Source organism: Molossus molossus, unplaced genomic scaffold (assembly GCF_014108415.1).
Source record: "Molossus molossus isolate mMolMol1 unplaced genomic scaffold, mMolMol1.p scaffold_m16_p_2, whole genome shotgun sequence".
Lineage (NCBI taxonomy): Eukaryota > Metazoa > Chordata > Mammalia > Chiroptera > Molossidae > Molossus > Molossus molossus.
The window spans coordinates 119,143,887-119,150,292 of NW_023425355.1; the positions used below are offsets into that span (position 1 = coordinate 119,143,887).

General features: G+C 39.8%; 1 pseudogene; it reads left to right on the forward strand.

The window, feature by feature from the left end:
* The first annotated feature begins 2,806 nt into the window (after positions 1-2,806).
* LOC118635479 lies at positions 2,807-4,172 on the forward strand (annotated as a pseudogene).
* The last annotated feature ends 2,234 nt before the right edge of the window (positions 4,173-6,406 follow it).

Consider the following 6,406-nt stretch of genomic DNA (forward strand, 5'->3'; position numbering starts at 1 on the left):
CGAGAACATCAGAGACAGGTGATTGGAAATAATTCTGTCATTCATAGGACCAAAACCAAAATGGAATAAAGAAGAGTGAAGAAAGCTAAGGGACTTATGGGACCTAATCAAGCAGACCAATTTATACATATGGAAGTTCCAGAGGGAGAAGAGAAAGAAAAAAGACCAGAAAGCTTATTTCAAAAATTAATGGCCAAAAAGTTCTCAAACTTTGATAAGGAAATGGACACCCAGATCCAAGAATCTGACACATCATGACACCTTATAATCAAATTTTCAAGTCAAAGACAAAGTAAGAATGGTAAAAGCAGCAAGGAACAACAAAAAAAAGCAACTTGTCACATGTATGGGACCCCTTCCCCCACTTAAACTATAAGCTGAATTTTCAATAGAAACCTCACAGGCCACCAGGGAGTGAGATAATATATTGAATGTGCTTAAAGAGAAAAAACAAAAAACAAAACACTACCAAATAAGAATACTACACTTGGCAAAAGTATCCTTCAAAAATGAAGGTGAGATAAGAACTTTCTCATGCAAATAAATGCTGTGGGTGGTCAATACCACTAGACTTATCTTAAAGAAATGCTAAAGGGAGGATGGCAGCAGAATGAATGGAAGCTACACAGACTGTCTCCCAGAACCAAACTGGAATTACAACTAAAATAAAGACAAATCATCAGGAAAAACAACTGAAGATCAGCTGGAGAGAGCCAGTACAACAAGGGACAGAGAGAGGATGCCAAATTGAGCCTGGTAGGAACTGTGGAGGCATGTGGGGACAGGCTGAGAGCCCACGGACAGTAACAGAGGGCTGTATTAGTGGTGTGCGCTTCCCGCTGAGAAAGTGGGTTTTCTTAAAGCACTAAATAAGCTACAGCCACTCACCTTGGGCTCCAACAGAGGGAGGGCAGACTGGACTAGAACTATGTGGAGAGATTCCGGGGCTCCTGGCTCAGGAGAGAGCTGATGGGAGGACATTCGGGAATTTTGTACTGAATTGCTCTCTCAAAGGACAGTAGGCATCTTACTCAAAGAGCCTCTTCCAGGAACCCCAGGAAGAAGCAATGACCCCTCCTGCAGTAATTCAACACCACCAGGCCAGGCCTGAGAAATGCAAATTGAGGCTCATTAACATCTAAAGTCTGATAGCCAGCAAGTGCCCCACCCCTTGGAAATCCTCTTACAGCTGAGAGATTTTTCATTCAGCTGAGGGCTACAAATCTAGGCTCATCAAGTAACAGAGACTAATAGCCTCCAGGCAAAAAGCTAGAGGATAACTGAAACTTTCCTGGGCTTGCAGATCTACCCAAGAAAGTAAGACTTAACAGTGTTGTTTAACGTGGTTCCTCCCACACTCATCCAAACCCAGTAGAGGGAGCCACAACCAGCAGAACACCAATACCCACAGGGTAAATTGGGCAGGCTCCAAAACCGACGGAGACAGCCAAAATGGTGAAACAAAAAAACAAATTTCATATTAAAGAACAAGATAATTTGACAGGAGAAGAAATAAATGAAATGGAATTGAGCAAGATATCAGAGGGAAAGTTCAGAGTACTAATCATGAGGAAGCTCAACAGCATGAGTAAATATATAGAAGCATTGAAAACTAACCAGTTGGAAATGAAGAATGACATAGCATAAATAAAGAACACATGGGAAGAAATAACCAGCACAGTAAAGGAAGCCGAGGACCGGATCAGTGAATTAGAAGACAGGGTAGAAAAAAAAATCACCCAATTAGAGAACCAAAGAGAAAAAAACAATTAAAAGACAGGGAAACAAGCTAAAATAATTGTGGAACAATATGAAACAAAATAATATCTGCATCATAAATGTTCCAGAGAAGAAAATGAGCAAGGGTTAGAGAATATATTTTAAAAAATAGTGACAGAAAACTTCCCTAGTTTGGTGAAGGAAAAAGGCATACAAGTTCAAGAAGCACAGAGAGCCCCATGTAAGAAGAACCTGAAGAAGCCCACACCAAGACATATCATAATTAAAATGCCAAAAATTAAAGACAAAGGGAGAATCACAAAGGCAGCAAGAGATAAGCAACCGATTACCTACAAAGAAACTCCCATAAGGCTATCAGCTGACTTCTCACAAGAAACACTACAGTCCAGAAGGGAATGCCATGAAGTAATTAAGGTAATAAAAAAGAAGGATCTGAATTTAAGACTACTCTATCCAGCAAGGTATCATTCAAAATAGAAGGAGAAATAAAGAGCTTCCCAGACAAAAAGGGCTAAGGGAATATATTAGCACCAAACCAGCACTGCAAGATATGTTAAAAGGACTGCTATAAGAAGCAGAAGAAATAGGAAGAGAAACATAACCATATTTTTTTTAAAAAAATGGCAATAAATAAGTATATATCAATAATAACCTTAAATGTAAATGGATTAAATGCTCCAATCAAAACAACAGAGTAGCTGAATGGCTAAGAAAGCATGACTCAACACACAACTGATACCAGACTGGCTTCGGAGACTCTTCTTGGAGACCCACTTTACAGACTTGCCCAAAGGAGTTATTCTAGAAACTACATATGAATTGGACTCTGCTGGTTTTTTTTTTTTACCATGAGTACTCTTCTTCACTGGAAGCAGTGTGGCATTAAACACAGGAGAGAGTGACACAAAGACTGGACATCAGATAGTGGCTGGAACTCTTCTTGGGAGCTCCTACAGCCTTCCACAGAGAGCAAGGATTGAGCAGACCTCAGCTTCTCACTCTTCCTAGCTCCTGGAGATCACACTGATTGAAGAGAGGCTCTTCAGACAGATACCTTTACTGCACAATGGACTTTGTGGCCTCCCTGACTGAGCTCCAAGCAGAGGCCAGCTGCCCCGTCTGCCTGGATTACCTAAGATACCAAGTGACCATTAAGTGTGGACACAACTTCTGTCATTCCTGCATCCACCAGCTGTTGGGAAGGTCTACAAGACATTTTCCCCTGTCCTGTCTGCCTCCACCACTGCCCTGACAGGAACTTCAAGAGGAACACCCAATTATGTCATATGACTGATATTGTTAAGCAAATACTGACCACAGGGAGTCAGAGGAAACTGCAGGAGGAAAAATCCCTATGTGAGAAGCATAAAGAGGATCTGATCCTGTTCTGTGAAAAGGACCTGGAGCTGTTGTGTCCCCAGTGCAAAGTCTGGTCTGACCACCCAGATCAGCCCCTGAAACCAATAGAGGAAGCTGCAGCTAGTCACAGGAGGAAGTTCAAAAACTGCATTGAGTCCCTGAGATCAATGTTGAAGATGCTGAAATGGTTATGAGAACCAAGCTGCAAAAGTTTTTAAAGCAAAGAGAAAGATGAAAAAGGAGAGAATTGCACTATGAATGTAAGAAATTAAGCATCACTTGGAAGTAGAGCACGATGAAATTAATGCCAGCCTACTTATAGAAGAGAAGGATGCTGAAGAAAAACTAACTGAAAATGGAAGACAAATTTCAAACCACATGTTCATGCTAAACAATCTGTTAAGTGTAATAGCAGAGAAGTGTTTGCAGACAGACCTGGATTTACTCACAGGTATTGAAAGTATCCACAACTGGTATGCAAACCTAGAGACCACAGCAATCTTCTTATATGAATTAAAGTAGGAAAGTTTCACTCTCCCCCACATTATTTTGGCTTACATAAAATGATCAGCACATTTCAGGTAGATTTGACACTGGATCCTGAAACTGCCCATTCAAGTTTCATTATGTCAAGAGATAGAAAAGGTGTGACATCTAGCATGGCAGATGGTCTTCATAATCCCCAGGCATTTACTCTTTACCCCGCTGTCCTGAGTTCTGAAGGATTTGATGCTGGCAGGCAGTTCTGGCAGGTGGAAATAGGAGGCTCAGGTGAGTGTTTCCTAGATTTGTGTAAAGAATCTTTCCCCCAAAATACTCTCATAGCACCATCCCCAAGCAATGGATACTTGCACCCTCAGCTTTGCACTAGTACATGCAGTCTGTGCCATACAGGGCTACTGTAGATTGTCATTTTTATGGACTATGAGTTGGGAGAAGTTTTATCTTATAATTTAAAAAACAGGTCATATTTGTGCAGATTCACTGATTGGTTTACAGAAAAAACTATGCCTAATTTCTCTTGTGCACATTCTTCAGAATCTCTGACGATCAGTATCATGAGAGAAAGCTGATTAACAACTTGGAGGAAATTTTGTTTGTGGTTAATTTTGTGGATGTAAAGGGGCCACATGCTAACCTGACAAGCTCCGGGAAGGCCTGCCTGGTGGCCTTGCAAACTCAAAGACCTAAAGTAACCACAAAGGATGGTCTGAAATTAAAACTTTTTAACTAAAAGCAGTTTATGACACGTAATCATGACCCAGGCAGTCATCTTCCCTGACAAAGGTCAATCTTTACTTTAACTGAGCCTGTCTATTGACATTTTACATCTAATATAACATATCTTTGGAATGTCTAAGTAATTTTCCTCTTCCTGGACCCCTCAAAGCACAGGCACCACTCTGCTGAAACCACAAATCCCCTCATTGTTATTGAGATCATTGTTGACTGTCATCTATTCTGTACCCACCTATGTAAAAGATGTATGTGTCTATCATTTTACTTTTCATCCAATCCCAGAGGTTTCCCCACTTTGCTTTCTCCAACCTCCCTAATCTATCACCAGTGAATCTCATGTAAACCACTTGCATCTTCTCTTTTGATTGTAGTGTATAAAATAAGGTGCAAAACTGCCATTCTCTGGAGCATTATCTCAATTCATTGACATTTTGCTTCCTGGCTATTGTCGTCAGTTTGGCTCAAATAAAATCACAAAAATTCTTCACACACAAAAAGAGAAAGCATGACTCATTCATATGTTGTTTACAATAGACCCACCTCACAACAAAAGACCCACATAAGTTGAAAGTGAAGGGATGGAAAAGATTTTTCCAAGCAAATGGAAAGGAAAAAAAGGCTGGGGTAGCAATACTCATATCTAGTAAAAAAAATTAAAAAAAAGACTTTAAAATGAGACAAAGAAGGCCACTACATAATATTGAAAGCAACTATCCAACAGGAGGATGTGACCTTGATAAACATACATGCCCCTAACATAGGAGCCACAAAATACATTAAAAAACTTCTGGAGGACCTCAAAGGAGAAATTGACAGCAATACAATCATAGCAGGAGATTTCAACACCCCTCTGATATCACTGGATAGATCCTCTAGACAAAAAATGAACAAGGAAACAGAGACTATAAAAGATGCACTAGATCACATGGATTTAGTGAATATCTACAGAGAATTACACCCTAAAACTATAGAATTCACATTCATCTCAACTGCACATAAGACATGCTCAAAGCTAGACCACACTTTAGGACACAAACTCTCTACAAGTTCAAGAAGATTGAAATCATATCAAGCATTTTCTCAGATCACAATGGCATGAAACTAGAAATCACATGCAAAAAACATTCAAACACATGGAAGTTAAATAGCATGTTCTTAAACAATGAATGGGTTACCAAGGAGATCAAGGAAGAAATTAAAAACTGCCTGGAAACCAATGAAAATGAACACACAAAATATAAAAATCTATGGTATGCATCTAAAGCAGTCCTGAGAGGGAAGTTCATAGCACTACAGGCCTACCTTAAGAAATAAGAAAAATTTCAAATTGACTTTCTAACGCTACAACTTAAAGAACTAGAAAGTAAACAAAAAGAAAAACCCAGAGCAAGTAGAAGGAAAGAAATAGTAAAGGTCAGAGCAGAAATAAACGACATAGAGATAAAAACAAACAAAAAAACCCACAAAATATCAATGAAACAAAGATCTGGTTCTTTGAAAAGATAAACAAGATTGATGGACCCTTAGCCAGACTTACCAAGAAACAAAAAGAGAGAACCCAAATAAACAAAATCAGAAATGAAACAGGAGAACTAACAATTGACACCACAAAAATACAAAGGATAATTTAAAAATACTATGAACCATTATACACCAACAAATTGGACAATCTTAGCAAAATGGACAAATTTCTAGAAACACACAGTCTCCCAATAATAAACTGGGAATAGACAGAAAACTTGAACAAACCAATAACAACTAAGGAAATTGAAGATATAATCAAGAATCTCCCAGCAAACAAAAACCAGGTTCAGATGGTTTCACTGGGGAGTTTTATGGAACATTCAAAGAAGAACTAGCTTTTTGGAAGACGGCGATGGGCGGGACCCGAAGGAGGGTGAGTGTGTGAGAGAGTGAGCGAGTGTGTGAGAGAGTGTGAGTGGACGTGAAGGTGGATGACCAAACTCGTGCAGTGCAGAGACGCAGAGCACAAGATACCTGTGCTGTGGACGGGAGCAGCTGGCTACCACAGTAAGCAGCCCTTCAGGCCCTTCTCCCTGCTCCTCGG